Raw genomic sequence first — 13,573 nt, 5'->3', positions numbered from 1 at the left:
CTGAACAGGCCTGTTGGACCCCTTCAATTAAAATCAACACTTCTTTTCCCCTTCCAAATTTCTTACAGAGAAAAGGACTTCTAATTTAGTCTTTGTTTCTCCTTAGATGGTTGAGTTACCAGCTGACAGTGTAAGTCAAGCAATAATAATAATTACAGAACTTTTGTACTATGTAGTGCTAGATAAAATAACAATCAAAAGCAGATAAACTTTATGTGAAACAAGTAAAATTCTTGACTAAATTAGAACTGAGAAAAACTTTTTACATTGGTTTACCTTGACTTTATCACTGAATTTTTCAGACAGCTTGCTGTCTTAAATCTTCTATATGATCTGTGGACATCAAAGCAATCTTGTCTAACAGCACAATGATTAATGGAGCTTGGCTGAAGCAGGGTAGCTTTGAAGGAAAATATCTAGCTGGCAAGTAGCTTTTTCTTCTTCCAATAGAAAAAGAAAATTATTTATTAAAATATATTTGCTTCTCCTTAACATGGGTAAAGTACCTTGCTGACAGTATTTTGAAAGATTTCTGTAATACTTTTAATGAGATTGTTATGGTGTTTCCTCACGTGGAATTTTGGCTCCGTGGTTTTTTGTCTTATTTTCACTGGGTATTCACTTGTGGAATTACTCTGAAAACATGCTGTATTGAATGGCATACACGGAACTTCTCCCTCTTTCCTTGTAAGAAACAAGATTCCTTTTGCAACCTGAAAGCCTCATTGTGTGTGGCAGGAGTGAATACCTTCTGGGAAACACGAAGTTCAGCAGATGCTGATCCCCTGGGCTGACTGCTGAGATAAATACTTTAGTGTTGAATGAATTCTCTGCTTAAAGCAGCACTGAAAAGAAATGCCCATTCTAGCACTTGTACAGCACCATGACATACACAAGATGCAGAAGAAACTGCTCTTCCTTCCCCATAAATTATATGTGGGGGAAGGATGGTTTGATTAATCTCAGTGTAGTGAAACAAAATGCTGGGTACATCACTTGACTCATCTTTAGTTACACATTTAAATGTTGTACTCTCATGTAAGAGTGTAGCCATAGTGGCATCTGAAAGGACTCACTGTCAGCCTGTTGAGTTCAACTATGTTATTCATAAGATTCTTTCCTCCCTCCAGCTGTTTCCACAAATTGGAAAGGCTTTATTTCAGTTTATAAATGCTATTTCCCCATTGTTCATGCCCACAGATATTTTCCATGCCCAAATATCCATCCTCCCAAGAAAAGAAATCCTGACCCTATAAAAGAAGCCATGTGGAATGATCCTTTGAGGAGAAAGTCCACAATGGCACAGTATTGGATTTGCCATCTGCAAAGCTTCAACAGCTGGAATTCCTCTGTTGTGCATCTGTGGGTGGGGACATGGGGACAGAGCAGAATATGAGTGGGGTGTGGTTGCATTTCCAAAGAGCTCTCATTTTTTGTGTTGTGGTTCCAGCTTTCCTAATAAAACTGGAAGGGCCCAAACTCACTTCTGTGAGGATTGAATGGAGCAGTTGCTTGATGTTTTGCTACAGCATGAGGTGAATTTTCCACACACAGAAATTCCAACCTTATTGGATTTTTGATGAAAATACTGGTCAAAGGGTAAAGAAAATGCAGTTGTCTGAAAGAGCAGAGATAAGACCTTGAAACTTCCATAAAATTAAACTGCAGTTTGAAAAAAGCCCTCAAACCTCAAACCATTTTCTCACATACGTTTTCTTTAGAGCCTTACTTAGAATACAGGTACTGTGAAAAATCAGCCAAAGTGAATGTCATAGTTTTCACACCTTTGGATTCCCTAGGATCAGAAAGAAAGCTTCTTAACATGGCTTTTGCATCTAAAATATAGTGTAAAGAAAACCTCTTGCATATGGATGTCCCACCATACATTCTTATTTAGGTTAAATAAGAGAATATTTGTCTGGGGAAAATGAGGGAGGAGCTCAGATATTAAGTAATAGGCACACACTAGAAGAGAGAGGCAGTTATTCCATCAGGAAGCTTCAAGAATTTATGCTCTGTAGGAATCTGTGAGTCCCGGTGCATTTATAACACCTACAAATTACAATGCAATTATCAGTTAGAACATCTCATCCCTAAATCCTCAGATGAGTAGCTAGTCACAAAAGATATTTGAAGTGGATTCATTATCTTCTAAATCTTTACCTTTTGGAGTTGCAAAAGGCATTTATCCTGTTGTAGCAGAGTGGAATCTGCTGTCACTCAGCTTTTGTCCACTGTGCCCTAGGCACAGGTACAATTTTGTCTGCCTTTATAATACAAAATACAAAAATGTTGATAGGTATTGATCTACCTTTTGGAGGACTGAGTTTTGAATGAACTGGGGCCAATTTTGTGGTACCAGCTGGAAACCGTGTGGAATTTGGCAATGCAGACTTCATGCCAGACAAAACTGTTCAGTATCTGTCTTGAATATTTTGATTTGTTCATTAATCAAACACAGAGAAAAATATATTCATGTAAAGCTGACACCAAAGAGTTTCTATGTAATAGATTTTTTTAACCTTCAAAGACTTACTTGTTTTGTGATGATGGAATTTTTAGTAGGAAAGTGTTGTTTATGCTTCATGTATGTGCTTTATTCTGCTCAATTTACTTACTGGAAAAGAATTTTTATTTGTGAAGTTTATCAGATTGTGTGTGCAGTACGTCTATCTGTAACAATTTGTCTATTTGTAGATGCATGTTTTTAAATTCTCTGTTTACTGGTATTGGGAAGATGAGTGTGTATACAATTGAACTGAAGGAGGAGCAGTGAAAGGAGTAGAACATGAGAGAAATCTGAGCTATAATTTCTGGTATCACTCTCTATGAACAGTAGCAAAGGAGTGTCTGTAAATAGAGTTAAGGTGAGAACTGCATAAGCATAAACTCTATGAAATGAGGAATAGAATTGCAGCTTTCCCTTTCACTAAATGAACTATATGTTATGTGCTGAGTTGGAAGGGACCCACGAGGATCATGGAGTCCAAATCCTGGCCCTGCACAGGACACCCCAAAAGTCACACCCTGTGCCTGAGGGCATTGTCCAAGTGCTTCTTGACCACTGCCCTGGGGAGCTGTTCCAGTGCCCAAACACCCTCTGGGTGAAGAACCTTTTCTTAATATCCAGCCTAAACTTCCCCTGACACAACTTGAGGCCATTCCATAGCTGATCATGGCAAAATCTGCTTTGACATTTTTGTTGTGAGTAGACGGGTCCAATTCTGAAGGCCTGGTTGTTGCAGTTATTTTCTATAGTAACCACACTTTAAAAGAAACAATACAAATATTTTTCTATAGGGAACAGATCCAAATTGGGCTTCTGCTGCATTCAGCTTAAAACCACAGGAAAGAAGAAAAGAAAGATGAATGCCAGCTTTAGTGCCAGTGCCATTCTAAAGTTTGCTCAAATATGGACTCCCATGAGATGGGGAAAGTTTGAGTCAAACTCTGCTGTAGGCTCACTCATGTATGAAGTAAGAGACACGTGTATTCAGATAATAGATTTTACACCCTGGCCTTGTTGTGAAGAAGATATTTCCATATGGGTGCTGTACCAAATTTACCCTACTGCGTGTGGAATGCTTTCTGCTTGGCAAAAGGCCAAAACATTCCCTGCAAGGGAGAAGGGGCTGAAATTTTATCTGATCAGAGTGTTAATCTGTGTCCCTTAGGCTTATCTTGTGGTTCTTTCTGTGCTGCAAGGGCAATGCTGCATATGCCTTTTCAATGAGATCATTGCAAAATCAGATTGCTATTAAATTATATTTTACTCAAAGTTTTGAACTGAGCTAAAGTAGGAACACCAGCGCTAAAACTTAGGGTAGAAATGCTGGTGCCAGAGCAACATTCCAAATGCTGTCTGGATAAAATTAATCATTTCACACAAATATTTCAAGTTAATGTTACATGTTTCAATATTGTTAAACATAAGTGGTAGCACATTATGGCACTTCAGCCAACCTGGAAACAAGAAATGGGACCCAATTCCTGCACTCACTGGCTACTTGTTATTCCTGGACACATCCAGCTGACTGCAAGGCCATGGGATCACATTTTCTACCTGACACATTTCTGAGGCTGTGCTCTCCTGTGCCCTCTCTGGCATTACAGATGTTCAGACTTGGATTGCAAGCAGAGAAGTGGGATTTGGGAAGCTTTGGGAGCATTCTGCACGGCCTGTGTGATGGGGCAATGCTTTTCTGGAAGCCCCTGTGGCTCTGAGAACAAAGCAGTTCAGGCTGTAATGCTCCTCTGTGTCAGGTTTGCTCCTGCTCTCCGGCCTGTGAAGAAAGATTGTTCCCTCAGCAGAACTCTCCAGCACAGTGGGTCTATTCAAGCCTGCATCTGGGAAGATAGTTAGTGCCTTCAGTTATGAAATTCCTATCATAGAAGTGTGAGTTCTTTGGAACAGCGGCTGGTCTCTTGAGAAGTCTCCAGCATGTCATGTACACAGCTGCATGTAAATCGTTTTCATAAAAGGAAAGAAGAGAAGCTCTTTCAAACCATCAAATGCTGTCTCCCAGCATGTGAAGGTTTAAAAGATATGTGATATCATTCACAGTTTGTTTGTGGATTTGTTTCTGTTTGCTTCCATCTAAACCCCCCGTGGTTCCCTCCTGCCACTCTGGATGCAGCTCACATGGGAACAGAGCTCGATTTTCTGTGGCTGCTGCTTGGTTTTCTATGTCTGCTGGGAAAGGCTGCTGCTGCAGAAATCCTCAACAGAAACTCCACTGGCAGGAACCACTGTCCAGAGTGGTTTGGTGGCTGCAATCAGCTCCAGTGGGTAGATGGAGAGGTGTTTCTCTGCCTCCTTCTACAAGGAATGTTAAAACAGGTTTAAGTGTTTCCAGTTGTTCCTCTGGCTAGTGGTTGGAGGCCTGATGAAAGGTGATTTATAACACTTCTGTTTGTGGTAGCTTGTTGAAACTTTCCTTTCATGCAGATGACAAAGGTCAGTGCTGTGGGAGCTGAACTCTCCTTGAGAAAAGGCTGTGTATACCTGTGACTGAGTGCTGGGTGGGAAGGAACTCTCTTCAACTCACAATCAGTTTGTGATAGTAAGGGAAGAAATCTTATTTACATGGTTGTTATAAAGCCAGGGGATATCACTGAGGGCGATGGTATCATTCAATTTTCAATACATTCAGTTCTTCAGCATTTTGTCTTATAAAAATATCCTTTATAGGAAGAAACAGCTCCTTCTCTGTTGGATCTTACTGGCATTTCTTATATTTGTGAAGGGCAACTCTTTAAATTCCTTATCTTTCTTCTACTGGCTTTTCAGTGTAGATTCACTTTTTGTTGTTGTTGTTTTTGTTGTTGTTGTTTTTTTGTTTTTTTGTTTTTTTGTTTTAGTGTGGAAGAGTGAAACTCCAGCAAGGCTGACTTAGTGAAAACTGAATTAGTGTTGATGGCTGGAGAGAAATGTAACTTGATCTTCTGTCTCCAGCGCTTGAATCAGGAACTGAAATAATTGTTCTAAGGCTCTGGTCGAGTTGCCAGAAAAAGGAGGGGTGCTTCTGCCAGATGGTCACGGCAGAAGTGCCAGACATTCCTCCCCTCTTTGAGCTCAAAGTGTGTGTATTTGAGAGGGAAAATGCACCCAGGCAGCAGGGAGCTGAAATGCTTTTCTCCCTGAGGTGCTTGCTGAGGTGCAGAGCTGAGCAGCATCCCCGGGGATATCAGTGTGTGGTGACTGGCCAAGGGATAGAGGCACCAAGGCTGGAGTGCAGGACATGTCTCTGTTGGGCATTAGTCGCTCTGTCACCGAGCTTGACAGACAATATGAGGTCAATCCACACAAATGGGGCTGCAGGGCACCTCATACAGCAAGAGAAGCTCCCTCAGTGCCTGGAGAATCGTGGCTCACTGAAGAGATTGTTGCCTGTCAACTGCTGAGCCCAGCTGTACTGGTTAATGATTGGTGCCTTTAATTGAAACCATTGTGCACCACTACTACCCTGCCTTGTAGGAGCTGCTGCTGCCATAAATCTTGATTTTTCCATGTTAGAAAGCTGTGTTCTTTGTGGATATTGAAAAGTCTTGGGTTTTTTCCTCCCTGCTTCCCTTTTTGTTGCTATAGCTATTATAATTTTTGTTAACAAAGGGAATAAGAAGTAGTTTACTGTGCTTAGTTTGTTATTGTCGTTCTTCTATATTGTTATTCTGCCAATATTCTCTCAGTCATTTCTCCTCTGCTCTTTTGCCTCCAATCTCCCTTAAAACCAATTCTGTAAAGAAACTACAGGAATATAGGAACTGCAAGTCTCCTGCAGTCACTGCAGCTCTGTGTGTGATGGGAGGTGAGGGTTCTACCCATGAACCAGAGACTCAAAAACATGAATTTAGATTTGAATTTGGGTTTTTTTGTGCTTTCTTTCACCTCACCTTTGCTCTACCAGTCTTGAACTCTTCTGATGTTTGTCTGGACCTCACCTCTCTTCTTTGCTTCTTCTTTTGCAAACATCCTCTGTTTCAGCAGCTGGGAGGGAGGTTGGGATTCACTCATTTTGCTGGGTCCATCCTTCTCTCTGATAATTCTTTACTTAGTTGTCTGAGGTGAGAACTTAGGCAGGGCATGGACTGCACCCTTTCAGTCAGGCTGCTCACATCTCATTGGAGTTTATCATGCTGGGAGCACAGGGGACTTGGGTTTGTTTCTTTTGGCTTGGAACATGTAGAGTTTGAAGGAGAGAGAGGTGGTAGCCAAGATCTTCATAGACATGACAGGAATCTGAATCAGAAAACCACTGTGCATGAGAGAACTGCTCATTGCCTCAAGTCAGGCCAGTTTTAAGCCTCTGTCTCTGGTACAGCAGTGATATTTGGAGATTTGGATAGATTCCTGAGGTAGGACGAAAAATAGGAGTACCTTTGAGAAAATGGGCCATTCAGCCAGATGCCAGAGTGTGGGTGGTGGGCTTTTATCTCTGGCACTGAATTTGCAGATCTTACCTCTAAGCAGGTTTCCTAAGACTGAGACTGAAATCCGTGTCAGAGCTCCAACACAGCTCAGAGCTTCTGCATCCTGCAGATGTTGCTTTAAGTGCAAGAACATCATTTCTAAATGTAAACAGATACCTTCCTGAAAGGTTCCTGCACAAATCCCTAATACAAACAATGGACTTACTTGCCATCTCATTTGTTTCTGCTAATGCCTGTGTCCAGGTTCACTTCTGGATCTATTTTGGATACAGGGGAATTAAGATCTTCTCTGGGGGAATTAAAATCTTTTGTGTGCCTTTCTACAGATTCCCTGGGTAACTGCCAAGAGCTAAAGAGACAGACCCAATGTTGTTCTCATATTTTTGTACAAGCCAAGACAGCTTTGGCCAGTGTTTTCTACTTACATCCATGAGGTCTCCAGCCCATACCTCATCCTCCCAGGGTGCTTTTATATCATAATATTGAGACAGTCCATGCAAGTTAATAGTTTCTTCACTGGAAGCATTAACACTGGCAGCTTGGGTCTCCTGGACAGGACCTGCTTCTGGGAGATGCTGGCTCAGAACAGTCACTAGCACACAGTGATCTAACCAAAAGGAGATTCATGGTATCACCACATATCAGCTCTTGACCTTACTGAGGTGTCCAAAGATGATTGCCCTTCCTCCCATCGTGTATCATTAGAACACTTTGCAAGGCCTGTAACTGGTAATAATTCTACAATTCTTACTCTAGCAGGGCTCTGAGTGGGAGCCAGATGTGCCTGGCAGGCAGGCAGGGAGGTGTGCTGGCAGCTCTGGGTACAGCAGCTTGCTCTCTGGGATGGCTGTGACCCGTGTTTTGCCTCAGATGATGCTCTAACAAATAAAAAACCTACAGCAGTTGCAAAGCTGCTGCTCAGCTCATCTGTCTGGCAGACTTTGTGTGTGTATGTGTGTGAGGAGGGTGTCAGCTCAACTGGGAAGTTCCTTCTAAGACTTAACTAAGACTTTCATCTTTGTTTGTTCACTCTGTGAATTGCATTGGGATGTTTTTAGGGACTGGTCACACCCTGTGGGAAATACCAAAGGACATTGTCTTTTCTCATCATATTCTTTGTGACACAAGAGATATTAATGAAAAAGAATCTTTGTTCCTCAAAGCTAACCAACTCTCATTCCTTAGCAAATTTATAATTTTGTTTTTGTGTCACAAGAAGCAATTCATTATTGTGCAAATGGTGTTGATGTCGCTATTAGAGCATTATGACTTCACTGAGGAGTAAGCAACAGGAACAGGTGAGCTCCTGAGACTTAAATGGTTGTTTTTATGCAAAAATCCTGAGGATGAAGGAAAGAACAAGAGAAGAACAATACTGAAGAATTGTGATTTATGTTGGGCATAGTTTCTAAGTAGATCCTTTCTACCCTGGTGTCTCAAATCAAGATATTTAAGCTTGAAATAGTCAATGTGTTTTTCAAAATCCAAACCTTTTCTTTAGCCTACAGAGGGAAATACTAATTTCTGATTCAATAACAGACATATTTTCTGTTCATGTCTCCTTCTCTAAATGTCTTCTTCCTTGATTTTCATGTTGTTTTCCTTCCCTTTGGAAGCTGTGATTGCCCTAGGACTGCCGAGGGTAACAGAGGAGTTTGGCACTGAGTTCTTACCCAGTTCAGGCATTAGGTTTGGACTGCTGTGTATTTCAAGTGAGGTCTGTTCTCTCCACCAGGTATTGCCCATTTTCAATTAAGGGTGGGGGGGAGAAGTTAAGTAATGGGAAGATAAAATAGAGTGAGGAAGACAGAATAAAGGCACAAAATAGGGAAAAAAAATCAGAAAAGGGAAAACCATTTTAGGTGGCAGAAAAACAGGAAAGGAGAGTGAAAGGTGAGTGGAGAGCTGTCTTTGCTTTAGGCAGAGTGTCTGCTTTTCACCTGCCTGGGGGAGGTAACTCCTTTCTCCTCCAGTGAGTGCTGCAACATCAGTGGGGACTGAACTGCTGAGAGGGTGATTTTGGCATTGCAAGGGCCAATGGCAACCGAGTTCACCACTCCTGCTGGTCATAGTAGGAAGTTTGTGCTACAAATAAAGTTGCCACCTAGCTGTGAAAGCTTGGCAGAGAGACTGGTCACTGAATTAGTTGGAAACAGGCTGTGGATTGCAGGGAGGGAAATTTTGGATGAGACTGTGGAGTTAATCCCTGTCCTGGTGTCCCTGATGTGGAGGGACAGGTGTTCCTGATGTAGGGGTACAGGTATTCCTGATGCAGTTCTGGTCTCAGGAGTCTCTGCAGGCGCCCTCTCAAGGCAGGAATCTTTAAACATTTTATTGGACTTTCCAGGTCACCAGAACTGACGTTGTTCTGGAAGGACATCATTATCTGTTTTACTGGAAGGGAGTAGGCAAATTGCCACAAAGCAGGCTGCAGCTCCTAAACAAGAGTTCAGCTGTACTACACCTCTTGACATGTGGGCAAGCCCCCTTAAAGCACTCAAAAAGCAAAATAACATGTTAAGCTAACTTCTTAATGGCTAATGCCATTCTGTTGCAGCTATTGTTAAGAGAAAAATAAGTAGACACATCAATTATTATAAACATATTGGTGAAAGTTTGTATTTATTGTAATTTTTCAAAAGCATGAGTTTGTTTTAGCAGCCTGTAGGTCTTTCCTGTTATGACTTCCTGTTATGCCTCCAGGTCTCTGCCCTGTGGGGCAGACCAAAGGAGTAATATTTTCCCATATTTTCCAGATCCCAGATCAGTGGAATTTCAGTGGGAAAATAATCTTCATGCAAAAGCTTCAGAACCCAAGATCTCAAGTAGATTTCAAGTCATGTTAGTGCCAGGAGAGGGCTTGGGAACCTGCATTGAAAGGCTCCCTTCTCACATCATCAGACACCACATGGAAATTCTTCTTCTGGGTTCAATGATATTCACTTTCCATAGGAGGAGAGGAAGGAATCAGTTCTTGGGATGTGCTGATGGGCACATACACATTGTGTATCAGAAAGTGGGAGCTTTGCTTGAGGCTATGAAGTGATTCAAGCACTCTGGGTTGCCTTGACTTTTCAGGTGCTTGCTCCAAGCCTCACTGCTCTACCCACTCCCATTCACAGCTTTCAGTGAAAAACAACTTCCACTTTTTCAGTAGTGGGACTGAGAGTGGGTGCTTCCAAAGTCTTGGGATGCTTTAGGAAATCAAGAATAGTTTTAAACTGCAGAGGGGAGGAACAGAGGATTTACCCCTCCCCTGCTAACACCTATTAATGGAATTAGGCATTCAGTGATGCTGTGCTGTTCATTAGCCCAAAGTGTGATGGCTTTCAGAGCCCCATAAAAAAGTTCCAAGCCATAGTTTAATTTTAAAAGTGTAAGTATTCCATTAACAGGGGGGAAGATTGTCCATAAGGAATATTCTGTCATTGGATCTTCCTGCAATGATGAAGATCTGTTAGGAAGCATCAGCTTTGCAGCAGCCCTTTTTAGTCAGGATGCTGAACCTTGCCTGCTACGAGCAGCAATCCCATGTTGCCATCACATAATTTCTCGTTTTTGTCTGTCATCTTTACTTTTTGATCCTGATAAATGGTTTGTGGGTTTTAGGCAAAGTTGATTTAATGATTCTACCATTTGGGCTCATTAAATTGCCAGTTTGAGAGCTGTCCTAATCAAATTAGTGATACCATGTCTGGAGCAAAGCACAAATGATGGCTAAATAAGGGTTTCAGAGGAATTCTTTACATTTGTAAATAAAACAGAATTCTGCATTTCTAGACCAAGTTTGTTAGATGGTGTACAAGGCAATTCAGAGTCTGTGTGAAATGACTATTTTTGGATTTGTTTTTAACAGTATGTCACAATACTTGAGAGATTTTGGTTTCCATTGCTTTATGAAGAATGATTTGTAAATAGTGTAATGAGGAATGCTCTCACCCAAGCCCAAGGGATGTGATTCTGACTCTATAAAGATTCAATAAACTTGCAGGCTGTCAGACTCATTTGAAGTCTCTAAAATAACCTTTTACATAACCATTACATTTAGTTTAGGTTTTCTTTCCTTGTTTCTTTGTCTTGGTTTATTTCTTTTTTCCCTTTATTTTTGGGATGATGTAGATTGGTGGATGGGTGGGTGGGTTTTTTGGGATGATAGAAATCCTTGCTTCCAGGCACCTCTGTAAGTGGCTGAATACTTTTCTGCCATGTTCATGTTGTTTGCATTTTCTCTGCATATGCTGGGATGATACTAGCATCACCTGCAGTAAAATATTAATCCAAAATAAGCATTAAAGAAAAATTGAATAGAAAAGTCAGTGGATATCACCATGTGTATCAGAGTCTCTACTGCATGGGAAGGAACACACATCACTAAGTCTGACATATCTTGAGAAATTGTCTTTAGGAACTCAATTTATCTTTAGTTGAAAACAAACCACTTTGTTCTACTTGACATTTAAGGTGGCTTTGAAATGTAAGATTTAAACAATCACTGCTTTTAAATGTTGATGTGATGATTTTTATCAAGCTTTAACATACTTTTCTTCTCCCACTCCCCCATCTGATTCTGGGTATGGGAAAACTAGACTCTCAAAAACAGCAGCACAAAAGTACACTGTAATTTTAAAATATGTCAGATCAGTATCCCATCTTTTTGAGGGTCTCTTCAGCTTATTTTTGGCTTGGACAGAAAAGCAAATCTTGGGAAATTAAAGTTACACATGTGTGCTAACAGTTATTGTTCTCCATATGCCATCTTTATCTCTCTTATTTTTCTCACATTAAGTGCTAGTAAGTGATTTAGATTTAACACAGTAAAAGTATTGAACTAGTGAGTGGAAAACATAAAAAAAAAAAAAACCTGCTTACTCCCTGTGGAATGTACAGTCCTAGAAAGCTTGGCCAGCATTAGCAGGCTTCCTTTTTTGTCCCGAGCAATCCCTTTCCCAGTCGGAACAGGCAGTTCTGTAACAGTCCTGTAATCTTGATAATGTAACACTAACAAAAACAATGAGACACTGGAGGAATTTAGGGAGCTTCAGTGCAGAAAAAAAAAATGTTACCAACCAGGGGAAAAGAATCTCTGCTTAATCTGGGAAAATTGATACAAGAGAGCAGGGAAGGACAAGCAGACCTGGAGCCCGTGGTCAGCATCATTGATTCTGCCTCTGGAGCTGCAATCTGCAGATTTTCTGACTTTGTTTGTGGCAGAACTGCTTGGAATAAAGTGGTTTAGAAAATGACTGTGATAGGCCTGTTAGTACATGGATTTTTGTGTGCTGTCAGTCCCCAGCTTGCTTTGCAGCATCACATTACAGTGGCTTCTCAAGCAGTCTGGACTTCCTGTGGGTTTGAGTAAACAAGAAATTTCAGAACACTCCTTATTTTTGCATTAGCTGTGCTGTTAATGGTCATAAAAATTGGTAGTTCTGGTCAGACCTTGGGTGGCAGTGCTGTAAACCATGGTAGATATTTTAGTTCATAAACTAAGCAGCATCTCAGAAACCACCCAGCCCAGTGCCAGCAGAACCACAGATTCCTTCATAAATGACTCCTGTAGCATCAGGTGGAGTAAATGCTGTTCATTTTCTTTCTCAAGGGACTCTGCTGGCATTTTAAGAATCTTATCATGACATGAAAATACATTCCCCCCTCATTTTGCAAAATGTTTCTCAAGGGATTACAATGACAGAAGGAAAAGCCACTAAGAGCTGTGCTTTACACTGGAGAAATATGGGATATAGTCAATGGAGGGGCACAGTATTAGGGATTCCTGCTTTTGCATCCCTTGGATAATATCCTGGCCTTTATCCACATCATCATGTTCTCCCTCCAGTCACAGCATGACATTGCTTTTAAGACAGCAGGATGGAGGCAAAATAGATCATGGTACTGGGCTGTTTCTTTGCCAGTGTGCAGTAATGTCACAGAAGTGAGACCCATCTTTTGGGCATCTAACTTTATACACAGGGCTGAAATTAAGTTCACTGATTTTGGGATTATCAAATTGCTTTAAAAACAGCTAGGAACTGATAAAGATTCTTTATATTACCTGAGGTTTTAAAAGTGTCCTAAGACAGCTTTACTTAAAGAATTGTGAGATCAGTAGAGAAAACCTCTAGTGATATCTTTATATCACAAGCAGATTTGAAAATTATATTCAAAAATCCATCATTGAATAAATTTCACGATTAGAAAATATTTCCATAATAGAGCAGCACTTTAAAGGTGAGAAAGCTTTCTTTATTCCTTGGGATAGCTGTGGTGTTGTCAAACTTCCAGTCACAGCTATGGTGTTTGCAAGTATCACACAGTGCTGTTGCTGGGATCTCCACATACTCTGATGGATGGAAGAACCACACCAAACCTGTGATATTTGGTGAATTTGGTACCAAGCTCTGCTCATCAGATAGACCAGCACCTGAAGCACCCACCTGCTTCCCATAAGTTATTTCCATTTATAGCACTGGGCTCTGATAACCTTGGCTGTGGATGTGCAATAGCAGCAGTAGACAGGTAGGGTTTCATTTTTCAGAACCATAGCTACTGATGACTGACTGCTTTTTATAGAATGAAAAGCAACGTGGAGTTCTGCCTTTATACAGCATAGTTGTTTAAGGAGTTAATTGTCATTTGGGCTTGT

The 13,573-nt window shown here is 41.0% G+C and overlaps 1 protein-coding gene across 5 annotated transcripts in view; it reads left to right on the top strand.

The window, feature by feature from the left end:
* DENND2B (DENN domain containing 2B) overlaps positions 1-13,573 on the top strand; it is a 146,179-nt gene that overhangs the window by 46,885 nt on the left and 85,721 nt on the right. The window lies entirely within an intron of this gene.

Source organism: Sturnus vulgaris, chromosome 18 (assembly GCF_052056855.1).
Source record: "Sturnus vulgaris isolate bStuVul1 chromosome 18, bStuVul1.hap1, whole genome shotgun sequence".
NCBI lineage: Eukaryota > Metazoa > Chordata > Aves > Passeriformes > Sturnidae > Sturnus > Sturnus vulgaris.
The sequence above is the reverse complement of the archived record's forward strand: the minus strand, read 5'-3'. Positions and strand labels throughout refer to the sequence as shown.